At 39.5% G+C, this 24,940-nt stretch overlaps 1 non-coding gene across 1 annotated transcript; it reads right to left on the bottom strand.

Annotated features, from left to right (window-relative positions):
- Positions 1 to 24,411: 24,411 nt before the first annotated feature.
- On the bottom strand, positions 24,412 to 24,540 carry LOC116272668. Its single transcript, XR_004181297.1, has one exon. It is a non-coding gene; the product is annotated as a small nucleolar RNA SNORA31 (small nucleolar RNA).
- Between the last annotated feature and the right edge of the window lie 400 nt (positions 24,541 to 24,940).

Genomic DNA, 24,940 nt, shown 5'->3' with positions numbered 1-24,940 from the left:
AAAGGGCACAGTGGTCAGAGACTCCTAGTTCCTCTGGAATGAGGGTCTGTATTATGCATCCAAATGAAACTGAAGCCAGATGGGTTCAAGCAGGTTAGATAGTTGTGTAGAAATGAAGAGAAAACTTTCCTTGCCCTTTGTTTTGCTAAAATTAATTTATAAAATCCAGATTACTAGAATGGCATATAATTATGGCATGTACGGGGAGGCCATACAGTGATTGACCAGTATTTCCATAGGGGTATAAGTTTCTATATCTTTTTTTTTTTAAGAGGAGGAGGTAGAGATGGAGAAGTGTGGATGATATTAAAAGAGGGGTAGAAAATAATTTTTAGGGAATTTAATGGGCATAAGAACATACACAATGGCCTGGGATGAAGTCTATAGGCCCATAGAGCAGAAAATGCTTTGTGACAAAAATCTGTCCAGATGTGGTGAAGACTTTAGTCTGTGCTTTCAGTGATAATGGTGGCTAATGAAAACTCAGGGAAAGAAACCAAAGTAGGTTGTTGTGGTTTTTTGGCAAGTTGAACTTTAGGCAGATAAAGGGATCTTCAGAGAACAACTTTCCTATGCTTTGGGAAGGGGAGGATTGAGAGACAGGAGGGCAAGGAGAGGCCAGAGAGCTCGAGAGATTTCTTTTCCAGTTCAGCATGTCAAAGTGCGTATTCTAGGGTACTAGTTTCTGAGCCCGACAGAAGAAGCGAGAGGAGACTGTGTGAGGTGTCAGTATGCTGCCAAAACCAGCTGCAGTGTGGCAGGTGCTCTAGTTCTTCCCACTAACCTTCCATTTCTGACTTATTGTAATTCACACAATTACCATCATAAAAGAAAAATAACTTATGTTTCATTTGTAATTGTATATGTCGTATTGTAAATATCCCTGATAGGACAAACTTACAGTTCTGTTTAAATGTGGATGAGAATTGAAACTTTCCTTAAATTGCTGGTCTGATGATTGGAAGAATTTTTGATGAACCAGCTCCTGGCTCCATACATTTGTAACCTGGTATCTCCTGGACTCATTACTTACTTCTGGTGGCAAGTGACACCAGGATATCGAGACCAGGTTTATGACACTGCACCTTTATGTTGCAATACTCAATCCCAGTGCTGAGTGAGTTACACAGCCTTGAGTTCTGTACACCTTGAAGCCATTTCTACCTGTGATGGTTAGCAATAACCTGTCTATACACAGAAGTGGCTGCAAAACACAAAACTATATTATAATAAAAATCTCTGACAAATGTACCCATAACTTCCTCTCAGCACCTTCTGACATGTGACTAAGTGTAATGAAAAATTTGGAGTAAGAAATAAATGGTAGTATTAAACAATTTCAGTTAAAGTAGTTTATTTCAGCAAATTTTACAAAAGCATATGAATAAACTATGTTACTAACATCTCCCAGGATCTTGAATGCACCTGTACAGTTAGAGACACGAGACACATGCACTTTCTGGGGGATGCTGGGGATGGGAAAGTTTGCATTGGAAATGAGTGGAAGGTGTACTATGTTGGGGGAACATCTGCTTTTGTTTCAAGGTAGTATGAAGAATGATGTGGGAGTTCTGGAGAGGATATATGAGAGAGCATGTTCAGGGCTTCTTTTCATATTTTTGAAAAACATTTGCATTTTGGAAATGTTAACATCATGAATCCCTGCCTTTCCAATCAAAACCAGAACTCAAATACCCAGCCTCTTGCAGCTAGCACTCAGGCAGGTGACTGGAGCCGACCGACAGACACACCTCTATGAGACTGATTTGGGAATGAGCAAAACATTCCCATTTTGCTAGAGTAGGTGGCAGGAGAATTGCAAGAGGCAAGTACCTGATCTGGGTAGTGTCAGTGATGGAGCAACAGTGAATGTAGGAGCACTAAGACTGGCATTTCATGTGTAATGAAAGAAGCCCCAGTGGTATCCATGTCAGATACCATTTATTGCATGGTTTTGTGTTCCCGAAAAGTTTATCCTTGAGTTTTGTTTTTTCTCCACAGTCTCAAGTAGTATCTAGTACTTTTAAGATATTGTATTTCTGGCTGAACTGGGCTGGTTGATTGCAGCAAGATTTTACATCACATTTTAATACATAAAAAGTGCTCACCCTGGCTCATAATAAAGAAACAAACACAAAGTAAACTGTAAATTCATGCCATTTTTCATCGTCACATCGACAAAGTAAAAATTTGATCTATAGTCATTGGTATGGGAAAACAAAACACTCATTGGTGAGAATGCAAATAAGTTACAGTGTTGAGAAGAAAATGATGTGGCAATATCTATGAAAACATATAGCTGGAAGGCGGTCGCGATTGGCTCCGCCCTAATCCCCTTTGGGAGGCCAGCGGATCATGAGGTCAGGAGGTGAACCATCTTGGCTAACACAGTGAAACCCCATCTCTACTAAAAAGAGAAAAATTAGCTGGAGTGTGTTGGCGAGCCTGTGAATCCCAACTGCAGCGGGAAGACTGAGGCAGGGAGAGTGGCGTGAACCCGGGCCGGAGCTTGCAGTCAGCTGAGATCCGCGCCACTGCACCCAGCGGCGACAGAAGCGAGGAGCCGTCTTAAAAAAAATCTTTTGACAAAGAAATATTGCTACAATTATATTCTACATATGCATTCGTATGAACCAGTAGAAGATACCAATACAATATATACAATATACAATAATAATTTTTTGAATTATTTGGCAAGTGGGGAGTGTTAGCGTTAATGTGTCAATTGAGAACTGAGTGTAATACATGGTTGAACATCCACAGAATGGAGTATGTTGGCTGTATAAAAGAGGAATGCTCTATATGGCGATCAGTAGACATACTGTTAAAAGTAGAAAAGCTGGGTGTGGGGCAGTGATCACAGAATGCTGCCATCTGTGAAAGGAAAGTAAAACAGAAATGTATGCATAGATTTGGAATCTCTAGAAGAAAGGTTCAACTGATAACTGTTATCTCTAGGGAAGGAAGCTCGATGAAAGATACTCCAGGAGGTGGTTTGCTTCTCAAAGTATATACCTGTTTGTGGGCTTTTTGAATTTCATTCTTTCCTTCTGTGTAAAGCCAACATATAGACCAAACTGGCTATTGTGCTGAATACCATGGCACATAGGACACAAAGGTAACCCAGACACACTGCCACCTCAGCATTTGGGGTTGAGTGATAGAGATCATCGTTACCATAATGGGTTAAAAGCTGGGATAAGGATATGCGCTTAAAGATGCTGGGGAACAGAAACTCTTGAAGAAAGGACAATCAGAAAAGCTTTCAAAGAGAAGAGGTGCAAGGGGTGAACTGAGAACTAGTCATCAGAGCTTTAAGGCAAAGCTATGTCAAACATGTAAAAAAAGAAGATGAAAAATGAGGGTTGGGTTAGATTGGAAAGGACAAATTGGTATTAATTGAGTTTGAGTGCAGGAAGATTGTTGAAAGGTAAGTTAAATAGTTATTTAAGGCCACATAACGAAAGACCTTAGATACTGGACATTATCCTCATAGCAGGGATGAGCCAGTAATGCTAGAGGTAGAATTCTGTGGGGACTTCAAATGGCAATTCAGGCATAACACAAAAGCTTGCAAGCTATTTAGAATTAAAGGCAGGCCACAGAATTCTAGAGCAAATAGGAATGCATTCAGTTGTCCGATATTAAAAATCAAATAACAGTGCTGTAACTAACAGTTACTGGTATTATTATTGTTTTACAGAAGGCCTGGAAGTAAGCATCTCAGGGATGGCGGCTCAGTTCAATGATGTCATCAAGGAACCTGGTTTCTTTCCTTCCACCTCATTGTGACCTTGTTGAGTATAGAACCATATTTTTTTACAGTATAAGTAGAATCACCTCTGTTAGTTTTCTATTGCTGTGTAACAAATTATCACCTAACTTAGTGGCTTAAGACAACAGAAATTTATGATCTGACAGATTTTATGAGTAAAGAGAGTTCAGGCACAGTTACTGGGTGTTGCATGCTTGAGTCTCAACAGACTGCAATCAAGGTGTTCCAGCTCAGGCTGTGACCTCATCTGAAACGTTGGGGGGCCTCTTCTAAGTTCATTAGTTGTTGGCGAAATTCAGGTTTCCTTGGGGTTGTAGAACTGAGGTGCTCAGCTTTTGAGATTATCCCTTTCATAGGCATTTCCACAATGTGGCTATTTACTTCTTCAGACAAGCATGAGGCATCTCTCTCTCTAGGAATTTCTCCATCCAGTTGGTTAAAAATGAAGTCTCATCAAATATAATCTAATCAGGGGTGACTACCCCAATATATTCCTGAGCCTGTCCATGCTCAAGGGAATGAATTATATAAGCTATGATGCCAGGGTCAGTAGGGGGTCATCACAGACTTTAACTATACTATCCAGGACTTGCGTTTGCATTTTGGTTTTTGTTTGATTGTTTGTTTCTACCTAATGGATCACTTGTAAATTCTCACCTTTATTTTATTACTTTATATACCACTCAGTGGCTAACATATGTTTCCTATTGATTTTAGTAAAATATTATTTTTTAATAAGAGATGGCCTACATCCACATTCCCCTCTCATTTTTACATTTTACCAGCACCTTGTCACTCACTTTTTTATTCAATGATGGCACATATACTAAAAGGAACAACAAATAAAGATGTTTGTAGCATTATGCATGACACAACACAAATTTTAGTTAAAAAAGGTAAATTTTACCCTGTATTTAATTTTCTAAAGAATAAGAAGCAGAGTTCACTGAAATTATTATATATAGGGCTATATGTAGGTACCTTTAAAATGGTGTAATCTCACTTTCTGGGACCCGAGGAAGATATACTCACATGACAAATTGAATAACAATAAAATATTTAAATTGAAATTTAAGCCAACAGTGGAGGAGGTCAGTCACATTTCATAGGTTGTGCTGTGCATTGTCCCTATCGACAATCTAAGTTTAGAGGAGAATGTTTGGATTATTTATTGTGGTAACATATGTTACCCCAAAACTTAGTGGCTTACAATAGCAGCTGACACATTATACCTCACAGTTATGTGGGCTGAAGTTTGGGTGGGAAGCTTAGCTGGGCTGTTTTCTGCTCAAGTGGCATCAACTGGATCACTGTGTGGTACTCAGCTGGAGTCTTTCCTTGCCTGGCTCAAGAAATGTCCCTCACAAATCTGGCTCCTGCTCCTTGACTCGCTGCATGCTGTTTGTTAAGGGATGTTAAAGAATTCAAGGAGGCCACAGTTTGGATATATATTCTCAGAACAACCAACCATAGCCATAACAAAATGTAAGCTATGTTGATCTCTCTCTGAAATGCAAGCTCTAACCATAAACAAACCATAAGCCTTTCTTCCACGTCAATATGATAAAGTTAGTCAATCAGCTACACAGAAAAATAAGCTTCTGTAGCTCTATGTGCCCTAAAAGGGATACAAATTTGGTAGCCAATTACAATAGAGTTCAATGTGCTTTGTCACTGATGCTTTATAGCTGTGCTGTTTTAACACTTATTGAGATGAGCTTCTTAACATGTTCGAGTTTGTCCTCCTGGTTTTTTAAATGTTCTTTGGTAGGCTTTTGATAAACTCCTATATTCCTGTTTTTACTTGATCTGATTTTGTTTTAACGGTTCTGGTATCAAATGAGATGTAAAAGTAGATCCTTGATAAGCTCAAGGCAGGTGGTAACGATACATTAGGCACAACAAACTCCTATATTCCTGTTTTACTTGATCTGATTTTATTTTAGCAGTTTTTGTTATCAAATATGAGATGTAAAGTAGATCGTTGATAAGCTCCAAGACAGGAAGTAACCTGATGCCAGTACCACAGAGCACATGGCATCCACTGCTTTCTTGCTAAACATGGGCTCAAGGTTCTCTCAGATCCAAGATGTACTCTCTGCATTTCAAGCTCTTCAACTTTGTTGTGCACACCTGTGCTGTGTGAAAGCTTCCTGATAAGTCATCCTTCCATCTGCAAGAGGAGAAAACCCATTATTCCTGTGTCTTGTTAACAGGGGAGACAACCTGCCATTCCACTGGGTTTCTGGACAGCAGTACAGAATTACAAAGGTTCCCTATAGATACATTCATTTTAGAATCAGAGCAAGGAATACATTCCACCTGGTTGATAATCCTTCCCACCATCTGTGTCTAGACCCCCTGCTACCACTATATTTTGCTTGGCTATGGATCAGGATCTTGTGTGTTTTTGTGTGTGTGAAAAGGTGAACTTTATAAGGGACTTAATGTGAGGCTGCAGTGGCGCTTTGGGCAACATAGCTTACACAAAATAGTTCATTCTGAAAGCACTCTTGAAAAGAAATGACCCAGAACCTCTCAAAGACAACTGAATGCAGTCTTGGACTGGTATGCAGAAGCTTTTAAAAGACAGAATGACTCACAATAACCTCTCAAAATAATCTCTATCCAGTGTGCAAATAATAATTTAAAGCTAAAACTCCGGCTGAGCTCTATAGACCCTTCTGTGAATCCCTCTGCTTCATTTTATCCTCCAGTAACTGATTTTCTGAACCTACTGACCCCTTTAATGTCTTAGCTTTTCCACCTAAACCTCTTCATACCAGCTTCCTTTAAAAATTAGACCTCAAATGAGCCTGGGTACCTGTTACAGCTGAATTTAGAAAACCTGGTCTTACACAGAATCTGAGCCATCGCATAAAGATTTTGTGATACTAAAAACTTAGCACAATAAATTTGCAGGAAGAATTTAAAAATTTTTAAAGGGGTCTATAATTCATGGTTTTAATTTATACCAATTGTCCATGTGATAGGTATGCACAAGGAATAACTGAAATGTCTGAAGAAACCCATTAGGATAATCCATCTGGATGTACTTGAGGATCCTGCTAAGCATGCTTTTAAATAGGAAGTAAGATGGACACAAAATGGGCAACTTAACTGTTAGATGCTATTCCTGAAGCGCTTCCAGTGAGAATAGGCTGGACCATAATTTAACCTTATAAAAAAACAGATCTGCTGCAGACTATCATGCCTATGTAGACGGTTTTCACATAATACTGGCTACAAGGCCAGGATGATAAAGTGGCTATACTAGCCCATTTGTTCCTAAACTAAAATGAGTAGCTCTCCACAGAACTGCAATATCTAGCCAGAGCATGTTGAAGGGATATTAGACAAGAAAAGCCATCAGGTAAACAAACTAATGGCTACAATTACAACAGTTGCAGAATTTGTAGCCTGTCTCTAAAAAATCTTGTTCCCAATTTTGCCTCCATTGATAAAAGATGCTTATGGTTGCTAGGTAGAAGGGCATTGACAAAAGACTGCCCATTGCTAAATGAAGTGGAACCTTATCCTTTTAACAACTCTTAATGTTTAAAGGGGTTCAAGAATTGCCCAGTAAGCTACTTCCATTAATTCCTTTTAAATCAATGAGGAGAAACCAAACTTAAATGAAATTTGCTGTAGACACTAGGCGTCTTGCTTTGGAATACCATGATATATCAAGAACTTTCTCAGGATAATAAGGATTGTATCTCAATGGCAGGAGTTTCAAATCAAGTTCAAAGGGGACGCTAACAGAGATTTTCAGCTGTCACCTTGACCCTTTTTCTAAGAATCATCTGCCTTCCCTTGTATGTACTGCTCCTCTGAATCTCCTAGACCAAAGATCTGTTTTCTAATTAGGCTCAATAAAATTATCCTCCAGAGAAATGATTTATCTAAGATGATCATCTTAGATAATCTGATTTATCTAAATTTATCATCTTAATCTGATTTATCTAAATGATTTATCCTAGAAATGATCTATCTAAGATTTATCAGACAATAAAACATTGTGGCCCAATTGACTATCCTAAGAAACTATTAAGTTCCATAAAAGTATAGATATGCATCTTTCTGAAATTCTGATACTCTGTGGGCTTCTTCTCTACAGATGTGGGAAGATCAAACACATCAAATCCACTGAAATTGTGATTGGCCTTTTTAAATTGCTTTTCTTTTCTTTTCTTTTTTTTTCTTTTATGAGGCAATCTCACTCGGTCCTGAGCTTGAGTGCAGTGGGTGATCTCGACTCACTGCAACCTCTGCCTCGAGTTCCTTGATTTTTTCCTGCCTCAGCCTCTGGGTAGCTGGAATTACAGTTGTGCACTACCATGCCAGGCTAATTTTTGTACTTTTGGTAAGTGGGGTTTCACCATGTTGGCCAGGCTGATCCTCCAAACTCTTGACCTCAGGTGATCTTCCCACCTGGTGACCTCCCAAAAGTGCTGGGATTACAGGCATGAGCCACTGTGCTCAGCCCTAAGCTGCTTTGTAAGTTACCCCAATACCCTCCTGAAACCTGAAGCAACACAGGACTCACTCTCTAAGGTAGGGGACACAATAAATCAAGGAGTAATTGGCCCTGTGTACTAGTCCTTGTGACCTTATCTTACCTGTCAAAGAAATCCCTGGAGAGGGATGGAGATTTAATACAGGGCACTTACAGAGCTAGCAAAAATTATATCAAGATTCCAGACTGGCTGTGTCTCCGCCCGGTAATCCCAGCACACTGGGAGGCCGAGATGGGTGGATCACGAGGGTCAGGGAGATAAGCTCCTCCTGGCTGGCAGGTGAGGCAGTCTCTACTAAAAGCATAAGAGCATAATTAGTGGGGCATGGTGGCGAGCATCTACAGTCCCAGCTGCTCAGGAGGCTGAAGGCAGGAGAATGGAGTGAGCCTGGGAGGCGGAGCTTGCAGTGAGCTGAGATGGTGCCACTGCACACACTCCAGCCAGGGCGACAGAGTGAGACTCTGTCATAGAATGCAGTGATAGCAACAAATTCCAAGCTTTGCTGTCAAAGGAATGAACTGAAACTGAGTGGTTCACAGTAGTAAACTTATACTTTGTATATATATTTTAGCATTCCACCTGTAGACAAAAGAAAATTATTAGTATTCCTTATATTTTTCACTTGGAAAAATCAACAATAATACTTTGACGAAAACACCTTAAAAAGGATTAATCAGCGGCTCCTTCATATTTCTCCACAAATTTTTATATCAAGATTTGAACACTGCAGTTTCCCAGACATTCTACCTTGATTCAATATGTGGGTGATTTGCTTCTTTGTTCTTCATCTAAAGGATGTACAAAATTGACCAAATATATGTATTATAACAACCAGCTATAAGGGCCTTGACCTCCGGATGGCTTCATTCACTACAGAGGCACATTACTCTGAGTCACAACTTCTGCAAAGTAATCAACATGTCACCAGAAAAAATAAATACTTTCTTCAAGTGTTCCAGACTATACCTGTGAGTAAAAGGCAACTCAGAGTTCCTCAGACTTTCCACGATGGACGGGTCACAACAGTGGCTCTCCCTCCTTGGGTTAACTAAAGTAGCAGTCAGGACCCTTTTCTCTGGAAAGCAAAATAATAGGAGGCCCTTACTGAACTAAAACAGGGTTTTGCAAAATCCTCCTGTGTTATGACTCTCAAGTTTTATAAACAGTACATTTGAACATTGTGAATTGAAGCAAATCAGAACTCAGGTCTCTCAAAAGACTTAGCCAGGACAAAATAGGACTGTAGACTGGTAGTGTACAGTTATGTCTAGTGGTTATAGCACATCAAATTGTTTAAAGGCAGTAGTTGCAGGTGCCAAATTATACAATCTTTCTCAGAAGAACTTGTTCAAGGCAATAACTTATGCCTACACCTTTCATATGCTGTAAGCTTGCTAAATCCCTGAATGTACTGACATAAGCCAGCAGGATAATATTTTATGTGATTCTGCTCTATCACTTCAAAAAAAATCCTGCATATTCTTTGCTGCAATTCTTTCTTTAGAAGCTCCCATGTACTTTACCCAACAAAGAGACTTATAATTGTATTGACTGGGATTTCCCAAAATTTGACTCGAGATTGGATTTACAAAATTCTATTCACCAATCAGAGCTGGTGCTCTATGCTGATCTTTCTATGCCAAAATTTTGAAGGAAAATACTAAGCTGGTCATGCTCTGTTACAATCAACATGAACTATGATAAAGGAGATCTCCCCAATTTAATTCAGCCTAATCTGCAGAATTATTTGCCCTCATGAAGTTGCAGCAGCAAAGATAAGACTATGAAAATATCTAGACTGATGCCAGGTATACTTTTTTCTAGTAGTGGGGTGATTTTAGTGTGTTGTAGAAACAGGGGATCATAGCGATCAAATGATATGCTTATAAAAAAATGGGTCTCAGGTTGTTAATCTCTGCATTATTGCTGCCTTCATAAGTAGCTATCATAAAATTAAAACTTCTACTTATAAAAGAGACCCTGAATATCAGGGAAATTACATGGCTGATTTCATGCAAAGCTGCCATAAAAAAAAAAAAAAAAAAAAACAAAAACAAAAACAAAAAAACTTCATGTCTCAACTAATAAACTATACTGTAATTGAAATCCATCAAAGGACATAAAAAAATTTAGGAACTTACAAGAATGGTAAAATAATGCCTTAGAAATGGAAAAAAAAAAAACAACAACAACAAAAAAACAAATTGGATTAATACAGAATGTGAAATCCTTGAGGGTTCTAGGGCACCCAGATAGCTGTTAGTACTTCCTGAATCCCTAAAGTTGCCATTCTTCTGAGCTTTTCATTCTTTTTACTTACCATGGAGTTGATAAAAGTGATTTCAAACCCTGGTGAAGTATTGGTGGGCAGACATTTCAAAGGAGCTTAAGTAATGTCTGCCATCCCAGCCTGGAAACTCTGCTGTGTGACTCGAGGGCCAAAGGAGATGCCAAATCAGAGTGGCTATTCAGCAGCACAAGACTGTAGGAAGTTTGGCCCACATGCTCCTGGGCATGATCCTAACTAGCGTTCCTACATTGCTGGGTACATCCCCTTTGGACCTCTCCCATTAGCAAGGGCAGAACTCGGATTGTTTATTAGAGCTGAGGTGAACCTGAAGGATTAAGGTGCGTCCTAGAACTGAAAGGAAGCAATGACTTGACAATAAAGAACCTCTAAGCAAATACATCAGTAAAACCCTAAACAAGCCAGACAAAGGTTGGAATGCATAGCAATATTTCAGTGCAAAGACACAGATATACACATCCACAAGAAACAATAGCAAACAGGAAACCATGTTCTCCTCAAATGAGAATGAAACAAAGGAACCAGTAGCTTATTCTAATAAAAATAGCTATATGTAAGCTTCAAAAAAATCAATGAATCAGGAGGTGGTTTTGAAAAGATCAACAAAATTGCTAGACTGCTATAGAACTAATAAAAAGAAGAAAAGAGAAAGAATCAAATAGATGCAATTAAATATGATAAGGGGGATATCACTACCGATTCCTAGAAATACAAACTACCTTCAGAGAATACTATACTGTCTATGCAAATAAACTAGAGAGAATGTAGAAGAAATGGATAAATTCCTGGACACATACAGCCTCCCAAAGATTAAGCAGGGAGAATTTGAACCTCTGAATAGACCAATAACAGGCTCTGAAAGTGAGGCAATAGTATTAGCTTACCAGCAAAGTCCAGGACCAGATGGATTCACAGCTGAATTCTACGAAGATACAAAGAGGAGCTGGTACCATTCCTTCTGAGCAGTTCTAATCAATAGAAAGAGAATCCTCCTAACTCATTTTATGAGGCCAGCATCATCCTGATACCAAGAGTCTGACAGAGACACAACAACAACAACAAAAGAATTTTAGACCAATATCCCTGATGAGCGTCAATGCAAAAATCCTCAGTAAAATACTGGCAAAAGCCAAATCAACAGCACATCAAAAGCTTATCCACCAAGATCAGAAGCTGACTTCATCTCTGGGATGCAAGTCTGGTTCAATACTGCAATCAATAGCGTAATCCATCCCACATAAATAGAGACAAAGACAAAAACCACATGATTATCTCAGTAGATGGAAAGAAAAGGCCTTCAATAAAATTCAACAGCCCTTCATACTAAAAACTCTCAATAACTACATGATGGAAGGTATCTCTCAAAATAAAAGAACTATTTATGACGACCCACAGCCAGTATCATGGAGAATGGGCAAAAACTGGAAGCATTCCTTTTGAAAACTGGCACAAGACAGGATAACTCTCTCACCACTCTATTCAACATAGTGTTGGAAGTTCTGGCCAGGGCAATCGGGCAAGAGAACAAATGAAGTATATTCCAATTAGGAAAAGAGGAAGACAAATTGTCCCTGTTTGCAGATGAGCGTTTTGTATATTTAAGAAACCCCATCGTCTCAGCCCAAATCTCCTTAAGCTGATAAGCAACCAGCAAAGATCTCAAGATAAAAAATCAATGTACAATAATCCACAAGCATGGCTGGGCGCAGTGGCTCAAGCCTGTAATCCCAGCACTTTGGGAGGCCGAGATGGTAGGATCATGAGAGGTCAGAGCTCGAGACCATCTGGCTAGCACCTGCAGTGAAATCCTGTCTCTACTAAAAATACAAAAACTTGGCTGGGGCGTGGTGGCGAGCCTAGTCCCACACCTGCTTGGGAGGCTGAGGCAGGAGAATATGTATAAACCTGGGAGGTGGAGCTTGCAGTGAGCTGAGATCAGCCACTGCATCAGCCCTGAACCCACAGAGCAAGACTCCGTCTCAAAAAAAGAAAAAAAAAGAATCACAAGCATTCTTATACACCAATAACAGACAAACAGCCAAACCAGGGTTAAAAGAAAGAAGAAAGAAAAGAAAGAAAAGAAAAAAGGGGGAAAATTGAAATTAAGCGGCAATGGAAGCTGGAGGCACCACTCAGCACGATGGTGCCTTTGTTCTCCGCCTTCGGGGAAAAGATAAATTTCTTGATACTCACAGGACTTGCTACTTTCTCGTAATGAGAGCAGAGGGGCTCATGTCACTTACGGTAATCGCCAATGGTTGTAGTTGAAGATAATGGGTATAGAATCTATTCCGAAACAGAGATGCTCAAGGTTCCTGTCGCAAATAAATGGCGAACAAACCAGGAATGAAACTGATGCCAGTTCATGAGTTATGTTCGTTTACCGGTGGATATCAGATGACGGGGCGAATAGGCGGGAGTAACAAGAACCCTGGATCAGTCGGAATAAAAGTCACAAGGAAGAGGTCCTTTACCACAGCTATAATTCAAAGAGGAACTTACTAAAAAGACTCTGTTCTGGTTGCCGGGAAAAGTTGGACAAAAGAAATTTACTTAATGTTTGATTAAAATGGAAAAACAATCGATGAGCCATATACCAGCATGGCAGTGGGAATTATAGGCTGGAGAGACCTTCCCTTCTGCTGGAGATGAAATTCTTGAAGTAGAATCTGAATCCTCCTTGACTGGCCCGGAGTATGAGCGAGAACAGGAGAGAAAAGTCAAGAGGATCAAATAATAGAAGAAAAGTAAAAAGGAACACCAAGAAGCATCAAAAAGCCGTGAGAAGTATGGCAATGTGCAGTGGAAAGGAAGATCATTTTAAAGAGTATTTAGAAAGAAAAGAACAAACATCAAAGCCAAAAGAAAAATGGAAAGACATTCAAATGTACTTCCTATGATTATTAAAAAGTGATGTTGATGATCTGCTGAGGCTATTTTGAACATTATAGATACCTATGATGCATCACACAGTGTGAACTAGAATTAGAACATTTTGGAGTGTAGGGTGATATGAGGCCAAATGATGTCAACCTTGCTGAAAAGATTTGATGGTGTTATATATGACTTTAATGTGAATACCAGATCAATGCTATCCAACAGTTAACTTTGCAAAAGGAGTAAAAATTAAACTTCCTGAAATAATTTACCGTCTTGTTGGAGATCTGCAAGAGGAAGTGAGCAGCAGATTACTCTGTGCTGTGGAAGAGCACCAGTAGGTGAAGGTCTATATTAGCTACCTTCTTTATAACAGAAGGGGAGAAAAAAAAGTTCTGTGGATTGCTGCAGAAGTCAAAAAGGGACGAGTTAGAAAAAAAAAAAATTAAATTAACCTGTAATGGACGCTGTAATCTGGAGGGATGTTAACTGCTGTTTTAAAAAATGACATTTCAATTGTCAAAACTGGGTGTGGATTGTAGTATCAATTTAGATGGAAAGAAAATATAGAATTTAAGGTGGGAAATAAAATTGTTTGTTATAAAGAAAGCAATTTCAAGCCAAGACTTTTGGGATCCAGGATTTTAAAATTACACATTAAAAATGTAAATAAAACAAAAAAAAAAAAAAAGACGAAGTACATTTATAATAGTAAAGAATTCAATTCAACAAGAAGACTGAAATATATGGCACCCAACACAGGAGCAACTAGATTCATAAGGCAAGTTCTTAGAACCTACAAAGAGTGTAGATTCCCAATAATAATAGTGGGAGACTTCACAGCTCCACTGAGGTATTAGCTAGATCATTCAGGGAAGAAAATTCAACACAAAGATATTCAGGACCCGAGGAACTCAACGTGGACCAAATGCACCTGATAGACCTCTACAGAACTTTCTACCCCAAACAATAGAATATACATTCTTTTCATCACCAAATGGATCATACTCTAAAACTGACCACATAATTGGACATAAACGTCTGCAAAACCAAAGCCATCCCAAACTACACTCTCAGACGGACAGTGCAATAAAATGAAGTTAAGACTAAACAAATTGCTCAAAACCATGCAATTACATAGAAATTAAACAACATGATCCTGAATCACTTTGGGTAAATAATTAAATTAAAGCAGAAATCAAGAAGTTCTTCAAAACCAGTAGAGAACAAAAGATTCAACATACCAGTATCTCTGGGACACAGCTAGGCAGTGTTAAAATGGAATTTCATAGCACTAAGTGTCCACATCAAAGGCAGAAAACCCTTAAATTAATAATCTAATACAACTGAAAGAACTAAAGAAGCAAAACAAATCAACCACAAATCCAGCTTGAAAACAAGAAATAGCAAAATCAGAGCTGAATTGGAAAGGAAATAGAGACATGAAAAAACATTCAAAGAAATCAATGAATGCTGGAGTTGGTTTTAGCAGAAAAAAGTTATAAGATAGAATGGCTGCACTATTTGGGTGCGTTGAAGAGGAAGGGAGATTTGTCAGAAGCCTGATGAGAGGCGGTGGGATGGCAGGGCAGATGCCAACTCAGCGACTACAGAACAGGTGATTTCTGCATTTTCAGCGGGGCACTGGGACATCTCACTAGGGAGTGCAGGACAGTCGGTGCTGGTCAGCTCCTGCAGCCCAACCAGCCAGGAGGGCTGAAGCAGGGCGAGGCATGCCTCACCTGGGAAGCTTATAAGGAAGGAATCGCACTGGCAAAGGAACTGGACACACAACACCTGGAAAATTGTGGTGCTCCCACCCCAATACTGCGCTCTAGGATCTTAGCAGCGGGCACACCAGCAGATTGTATCCCTACACCTGGCGGGAGAGTCCCACGCCCGCGGAGCCTCCCTCATTGCTAGCAGGCGTCCTGGGTCTACCCGGCAAGGCAGCAGTGAGGGCTGGGGAGGAAGCCACGCCATTGCTGAGGCTTAAGTAGATAAATAGGCTGGGAAGCTTGAACTGGGTGGAGCCCACAGCAGCTCAGGAATCCTGCCTGTCTGTAGACTCCACCTCTGGGGACAGGGACACAGCTAAACAACAAACAACAACAACAGCTTAACACCAAGCAAACAAAAGCAGCAGGGAAACACTCCTGCAGGCCGCCAAAGCGACTCTGTCTGACAGCTTTTTGAAGAGTAGTGGATCTCCCAACCACGGAGGTTGAGATCTGAGAACAGACAGACTACCTGCTCAAAGTGGGTCCCTGACAGGCCAAGCCTAACTGGAGACATCCCATAGGGGAGCAGACAGCACCCTACACCTCAAGCGATTGGAGTACACCACTGAGAGGAAGCTTCAAAGCAAGAAAAAGACAGGTATACTTCATGTTCCAGAAATATTCTATCTTCTGCAGCCTCTGCTGCTGATGCAGGCAAACAGGGTCTGGAGTGGACCTCAAGCAATCTCAACAGACCTACAGCTGAGGGTCCCTGATTGTTGAAGGAAAACTAACAAACAAGAAGGACACCACCAAAACCCATCAATGCGTCACCATCATCAAAAGACCAGAGGGCAGATAAAGCCACAAAAGATGGGGAAAAAGCAGGGCAGAAAGATGGAAATTCAAAAATAAAGCATAAGCCTGCAAAGGAATTTTGTCATAAGCCAACAGCGGATTAAAGCTGAGCGAATGACTTTGTGAGATGAGAGAAGAGGCTCAGTCCATCAAAACTACTCCAGAGCTAAAAAGGAGGATGCATTACTTAGCACGCCAAAGAAACTAAAAATCTTGAAAAAGAGTGGAAGAATTGATAACTAGAAGATAATTAATGCAGAGAGGCCATAAACAGATTGACAGAGATGAAAACCATGACACGAGAAATATGTAGGCCAAATACACAAACTTCAGTAACCATTCGATCAACTGGAAAGAAAGGTATCAGCGATTGAGGATCAAATGAATGAAATGAAGCGAAGAGAAACCCTAAAGAAAAAAAGAAAGAAAAAGAAATGAACAAAGCCTGCAAGAAGTATGGGATTATGTAAAAAGACCAAATCACGATCTGATTGGGGTGCCCTGTGAAAGTGAGGGGAAAAATGGAACCAAGTTGGAAAACACTCTTCAGGATATCATCAGGAGAATTTTCAACCCTGGTAGGAGCGAGGCCAACATTCAAATTCAGGAAATACAAGAGAATGCCACAAAGATACTCCTTGAGAAGAGCAACTCAAGACACATAAATACCGGGTCGCAAAGTTGAAATGAAGGAAAAATCTTAAGGGCAGCCAGAGAGAAAGATGGTTACCCACAAGGGGAAGCCCATCAGCCCCTCACAGCAGATCTCGGCAGAAACTCTCAAAACCAGCAGAGGTGGGGCCAATGACAAAACATTCTTAAAGAAAGAATTTTCAACCCGGTACCGCCTCCAGCCAAACTAAGTTTCATAAGTGAAGGAGAAGTAAAATCCTTTACAGATAGCAAATGCTTAGAGATTTTGTCACCAACAGGACTGCCTACAAGAGATCCCTGAAGGAAGCACTAAACATGGAAAGGAACAACGGTACCAGCCATTTTACAAAAACAGCCAAAATGTAAAGACCATCGAGGCTGGAAGAAACTGCGGCATCAACTAATGAGCAAATTAACCAGTTAATATCATAATGGCAGGATCAAGTTCAAATGGACTAAAATGCTCCAATGAAAAAAAGACACAGACTGTGGAAACTGGATAAAAGTCAGAAGACCCATCAGTTTGCTGTATTCAGAGACCATCTCATGCAGAGACATACATAGGCTCAAAAAGAAAGGGATGAGGAAGATCTACCAAGCAAATGGAGGAGAACAAAAAAGCAGAGTTGTAATACTAGTCTCTGATAAAACAGGCTTTAAACCATAAAGATCAAAAGAGACAAAGGAGGCCATTACATAATGGTAAATGGATCAATTCAACGGGAAGAGCTAACTACCCTAAATATATATGCACCCAATGGGAGCACCCAGATTCAAAGCAAGTCCTTAGAGACTTACAAAGAGACTTAGACTCCCACACAATAATAATGGGAGACTTTAACACCCACTGTCAACATTAGACAGATCAACAAGACAGAGAAAGTTAACAAGGATATCCAGGAATTGAACTCATCTCTGCAGCAAGCAGACCTAATGAACATCTACAGAACTCTCACCCCAAATTAACAGAACATACACATTCTACTCAGCACCACATCACACTTATTCCAAAATAGACCACATAATTGGAAGTAAAAGGACTCCTCGTAAATGTACAAGAACAGAAATTATAACAAACTCAGAATACAGTGCAATCAAACTAGAACTCAGGACTAAGAAACTCAATCAAAAGTGCTCAACTACATGGAAACTGAATAACCTGCTCCTGAATGACTACTGGGTACATAACAAAATGAAGAAGGCAGAAATAAAGATGTTCTTTGAAACCAATGAGAACAAAGATATAACACACACCAGAATCTCTGGAACACATTTAAAGCAGTGTGTGAAATTTATAGCACTAAATACTTTTAAAGAAAAGCAGGAAAGATCTAAGAGTGGCACTCTAACATCACAACTAAGGAGAACTAGAGAAGCAAGAGCAAACACATTTAGCTAGCAGAGGCAAGAAATAACTAAGATCCAGAGCAGGGAACTGAGAGGGAGATAGAGATATAAAAACTCGCAAAAATCAATGAATCCAGGGAGTTGGTTTTTGAAAAAGTCAAGTGATAGACCATTAGCAAGACTAATAAAAAGAAGAAAGAAGAATCAAATAGATGCAATAAAAATGATAAAGGCGATATCACCACCGACCCACAAATACAAAAAACCATCAGAGAGAATACTATAAACACCTCTACTCAAATAAACTAGAAATCTAGAAGAAATGGATAATTCCCTGGTTACTTACACTCTCCCCAAGACTAAGCCAGGAAGAAGCGGAATTCCTGGACAGACCAATAGCAGGCTCTGAGAGTGAGGCAATAATTAATAGCCTACCAATGAAAAAAGTCCAGGACCAGATGGATTCTGGCAGATTCTACCAGAGGTACAAGGAGGAGCTGTTTTGTTCCTTCTGAACTGTTCAATCAATAGAAAAGGGTCTCTAACTCATTTTATGGGGTAACATCATCCTGATACCAAAGCTGGCGAGAACACAACAAAAAAAGGGTACTAGACCAATATCCCTAGTGAGCAAAACGATGCAAAAATACTCCAGTAAAAATACTGGCGAGCCAAGATCAGCGTAAAGCTTATCCCATATGTAGTGGGCTCATCCCTGGGATGCAGGTTGGTTCAACACATGCAAATCAATAAATGTAATCCAGCATAAACAGAACCAAAGACAAAAACCACATGATTATCTCCATAGATGCAGAAAAGGAAGGCCCTTTGACAAATTCAACGAGCAATGTTGTAAAACAAATAAACTTCGGCATTGATGGAGCGTATCTCAAAATAGTAGGCTGACCGTCACGGCAATATCATACTGAATGGGCAAAACTGGAATCATTCCTTTAGAAACTGGCACAAGACGGGGATGCCCTCTCTCCACCACTCCTATTCCAACATAGTGTTGGGAGTTCAGACAAGGCATTAAGGTAAGAGAAAATAAAGAATTCAGTTAGGAAAAGAAAGAGATCAAATTGTCCCTCTTTGCAGATGACATGATTGTATATTTAGAAATCCCCATTGTCTCAACCCAAAAATCTCCTTAAGCTGATAAGCAACTTCGCTGTAAGTCTCAGGATACAAAATTAATGTGCGAAATGCAAGCATTCTGCTTACTATTAACAGACAAACACAGAGCCAAATCATGAATGAACTTCCATTCACAATTGGCACAAGAGAATCAAATACCCTAGGAATCAAGTGACAGTAATTGATGTAAATGACCTCTTCAAGGAGGAGACTACAAACTACTGCTCAATTGAAATAAAAGAGGACACAAACAAATGGAAGAACATACCATGCTCATGGATAGGAAGAATCCAATATCGTGAAAATGGCCTTACTGCCCAAGGTAATTTATAAGGTCAATGCCATCCCATCAAGCTACCAATGAGTTTCTTCACTGAATTGGAAAAGAAACCTGCTTTAAAGTTCATACCGGGACCAAAACCCGCGTGCCGAGACAAATCACAAATCAAAAAGAACAAAGTTAGGGCATCAAGCTACCTGACTTCAAACTATATTACAGAGCTACAGTAACCAAAACCGGCGCGTGCTGTTTTTCAAAACAGAGATATAGACCAATGGAACAGAACACAGTCACTCGAAGTAACCCGCACACATCTACTGCCATCTGATTTTGACGAAACCTCAGAAAAACGAAATGGGAAAGGATTCCCTGGCCCCAATAAAATGGTGCTGGGAGAATTATTTAGCCATAAGTAAGCTGAGAGCACAGTTTCTTTCCTTACACGCCTTGCGAAAAATTAATTCAAGATGGATTACAGACTTAAATGTTAGACCTAAAAGACCATAAAGGCCCCTAGAAAGGAAACTGGTAATACTATTTAGGACATAAGGCATGGGCAAGGACTTCATGTCTAAAACACCAAAAGCAATAGCAACAAAGCCCAACATTGACAAATGGGATCTAATTAAACTAAAGAGCTTCTGCACAGCGAAAACTTCCACCATCAGAGTGAACAGGCAACCTACAGAATGGGAGAAAATTTTTGCAATCTCATCTGACAAAGGGCTAATATCCAAGATTTACAGAGCTCCAGCTGAATTTACAAGAGAAAAAAAACAACCCATCAAAAAGTGGGCAAAGTATATGAACAGACAGTTCTCCAAAGAGACATTCATACAATAACAGACACACGAAGTAGCAAGTAATGCTGGCATGTAGAAATGCAAATCAAAACCACAATGAGATTACCATCTCACACCAGTTAGAATGGCAATCATTAAAAGTCAGGAAACAACAACAGGTGCTGGAGGGATGTGGAAAAGTAGGAACACTTTTCTGCAGCTGTTGGTGGGATTGTAAACTAGTTCAACCATTATATGGGAAAACAGTATGGCGATTCCTCAAGGATCTAGAACTAGAAGTACCATATGACTCATGTGCCCATTACTCAGTTCATACCCAAGGATTGCATAAACCATGCTGCTGTAGAGACACATGCACCACATTATGTTTATTAGGCACTATTCACAATAGGAAAAGACTTGAAATCCTTAAATGTCCATCAGTGACAGACTGGATTGAAAATGTGGCACATATATACACCATGGAATACTATGCAGCCATAAAAAAGGATGAGTTTGTGTCCTTTGTGGGACATGGGTGCAGCTGGAAGCATCATTCTCAGTAAACTATCGCCCAGGCAGCAGCATGTTCTCACTCATAGGTGGGAATTGAACAATGAGATCACTTGTACTCGAGAAGGGAACAGCTATCATACACCAGGGCTATCATGTGGGGAGGGGGAGGGAGGAGTTGCGCAGGTTATACCTGATGTAAATGGCGAGTTGATGGGTGCTGGCGAGTTGATGGGTGCAACAAGCCAACATGGCACAAGTATACATATCATGACAAAACCTGCCGCGTTATGCATGCCGAGAACTTAAAATTATATGGCAAAATGCGAAATTTCCTTCGGAAAAGGTAGTATCCTGTCATTTGAATCAATGTTTAGAAGATGTTCATAAGCTTTCACCACCTACTATGGGCTTTAGCTTTGTGCTTATGAAGAAAACAATGATTGAAAATAAGGTGGCTGTGCTTCTTTCAAATACCGTGGTGTAACGAAATAAGTTTAATATATATGCCAAGTGAGCTCCACTAACACTGCGATGATAATTTGATGTGAGTCCTTACGAGGCGCGAAATTGCTGCCATGATAGGTAGTGCAGTGCTGTGAAAGAATGTATGGTTTGTGCGCAGAGCACTGAATTTGACGACTAAAACATAACACAACTGTTATTAAATTTTGTAGTTTTATTTTTCTTCACAGTAGTGGTTCATTTGTTACCATTAAAATGCCCACTTTGTTCAAAAATAAAATAAAATGATAAACACGATGTTTAAATTCTCTCATTTGATTAAAAAAAGAAAGAAAGAAATGATGGTAGGATGGTGCATACTGACCTACAGAAAGAAAAATAGATATCAGAAACTACTAAAACACCACTACACATTACACAAACTAGAAAACCTAGAGAAAGAATAAATTCCTGGACACATGCATCTTCTAAGACAGGACCAGGAATAGACATTCCCAGACAGACAGCAAGGAACAAATTGGATCAGTAATAAATATTACCAACAAAATCCCAGCACCAAAGATGAATTCATGGCTGAATTCTACCAGATGTGAAAAGAACTGGTACCATTCCTACTGAAACTATTTCAAAATTAAGGAGAAGGACTCCTCCCAACTCTCCTATGAAGGCATCATCCTGACACCCAAACCAGGCAGACACAACAAAAAAGAAAACTTCAGGCTGTGTATATGAGTAATTATCATGTAAAAGCCCTCAAAAAGCAAAGCACACCAGAGCCAAATCAGCAGCACCACGAAGAAAGCTATTTCATCGTATAAAATAGGGCTTCATCCCTGGGATGCAAGGTTAGTTCAACATATACCAAATCAATAAATGTGATTGTGCAACAAAACTAAAGACAAAGCCACATGCTCACATCTCAATAGAGGCAAAAGAAGCTTTTAATAAAATTCAACACCCTTCATGTTAAAAGCTCAATAAACTAAGTATGGAAGGAACGTACTTCAAATAGTGAAGCCATCTATGACAAATCCACAACCAACATCATACTGAATGGGTCGTCAAAGCCTGAGCGTTCCTTTTGAATATTGGCACAAGACTTGAATGCTCTTTCTTACCACTCCTATTCAACTATATCATTGAAAGTTCTGGCCAGATCAGTCTGAAATAGGGCATCAAAATGGAAAGTGAGAAACTCTAAATATATCTCTTTGTAGATGACATGATTTTAAATCTAGAAAACCCCATAGTTTCCGTAGAAAACTCCTTCCAGCATGGTACTGGTATAAAACAGTCACATAGAAAGTGGAACAGAATGGGAAGGCCCAGAAAGGCAGCACCTGACCATCTGATCTTCGACAAAACTGACAAGAAGCCAGCAATGGAGCCTCTGAAACTATTCCAAAAAGTAAAATGCAGGGACTCATAGCAATTCATTCTATGAGACTGACATCATCCTGATATCAAAATCTGGCGGGAATACAACAAAAAGAAAACTTCAGGCCAATATTCTTGATATACATTGATGCAAAAATCCTCAACAAAATACTTGAAAACCAAATCCTTGGCACATCAAAAAAGCTTATCCACCACAGTCCAAGTAGGCCCTGGGATTCTAGGTTGGTTCAACATATGCAAATCAATAAGTGTGATTAATCATAAAACAGAACTAAAGACAAACAACCACACATGATTATACTTAAGAGATGCCAGAAAGGTACGTGGCTCTAACATTTCGCTGTGAAGCCTGACCAGCCGCTGTGAAGGAACAAACCTCAGAAATAATGAGAGCCATCTGCGTGACAAATCTACAGCCAGCATCATACTGAATTGGTAAAAGCTGTATGCATTTCCTTGAGCTGGCAAACTAAAGGATGCCCTCTGTCATCACTCCTATTCAACATAGCATTGGAATTTCACAGCCCAGCCCGGGGCAATTAGGCAAGAGAAAGAAATAAAGTGGCCTCAAATAGGAAGAGGAAGTCAAACTATTTCTCATTGTGGATGACATGATCCTATATCTAGAAAACTCCCATTATCTCAGCCCAAGCTGTAGCTGATAAACAACTTCAACCGAAGTCCTAGATCCAAAATCAATGTGGAAAAATGCTGTATTCGAAACGCAAAACAGTGAGGCAAGAGTCAAATCATGAATGATATTCCATTCTGAATTGCCACAAAAGAATAAATACAAGGAATACAGCTAATAAGGCAGGTGAAAGATTTCTACAAGGAGAATCACAAACCATATCTAATAAATCTGAGATGACTTATGAACAAATGGGAAAAACATTCCATGTTCATGGATAGGAAAAATCAATAATAAGTAAAGAATCTATTCCCCTTAAGCACCGTAAAGCATCCTTCACAGAATTGAGAGAAAACTATTTTAAAATTCATATGGAACCAAACAAAGAGCCTGAATATCTAAAGGCAATTCTAAGCAAAAATAACAAAACAAACAAACAAACAAAAAAGCAAAAACAAGCAGGGCCATCACTTCCTGACTTTGCCACTACAGGATACAGTAACCAAAGCCAGCATGAGCCACTGGTATAAGAACAGGCAAATAGACTAATGGAACAGAACAGTGAACTCAGAAATAAAACTGCACACCTACAACTATCTGATCTTTGACAAACCTGATGAAAACAAGCAATGTGGAAAGGATTCCCTGTTCAAGACTGGCTAGCCACATGCAGAAAATTAAAACTGGACCCCTTCTTTTACGTATAGAAAAATTAACAAGATGGAGAAAACAATTAAATGTAAAAACCAAATCTATAAAAACCTTGGAAAACAACCTGGGAAATAACGATGGGACATGCAGCACTGGCAAAAGATTTATGAAGAGGCACCAAAAGCAATTGCAACAAAAGCAAAGCGACAAATGAGACCTAATTAAAGAGTAAATATCTCCTGCACTGCAAAATAAACTATCAACAGAATAAACAGAAAACCACAGAATGGGAGAAAAGAGTACTTTGTAAATTATGCATCTGACAAAGGTCTAAGTATCTAGAAAAATGGAACAGAATGTAAAAATTTGTTGTATTTTTTAGTAGAAAGTAATTATAAATTTATGTAACTGTAAAAACAAAACTACATTAATATTTTCAAACATTACATTGCAAAATTACATTATCGATAACATAGCCTACGGCTACAGGCTATAGATGTATTCCCAATTCAATCTGGGCTTGCCCACAAGACAGACAGAAGTGCAGGGGATTTTCTTTTTTGCATCCTAGTGCAAACCAAAACACCTTAACAATATTAACCTTAAGGTGGTAACAAATGGACTAAATGGTCCAATTAAAGACATTGTAGGTGGATAAAGTCCAAGATTACATCAGTTTGCTGTATTCAGGGCCATCTCACATGCAGAGACACATATAGGCTCAAAATAAAGGGATGGAGGAAGATCTACCAAGCAAATGGAGAACAAACAAAAAAAAAGCAAGGATTGCAATCTAGTCTCTGATAAAACAGGCTTTAAAGCCGCAAAGATCAAAAGGGACAAAGAGGCCATTACATAATGGTAAAGGATCAATTCAGCAGGAAGGCTAACTACCCTAAATATATATGCACCCAATACAGGGGCACCCAGATTCAAAAGCAAGTCCTTGAGACTTACAAAGAGACTTAGACTCCCATACAATAATAATGCAGGAGACTTTTAGCACTGTGTATTAGACAGATC

The sequence above is a fragment of the Papio anubis genome, unplaced genomic scaffold, assembly GCF_008728515.1.
Source record: "Papio anubis isolate 15944 unplaced genomic scaffold, Panubis1.0 scaffold151, whole genome shotgun sequence".
NCBI classification, from domain to species: Eukaryota; Metazoa; Chordata; class Mammalia; order Primates; family Cercopithecidae; genus Papio; species Papio anubis.
The sequence above is the reverse complement of the archived record's forward strand: the minus strand, read 5'-3'. Positions and strand labels throughout refer to the sequence as shown.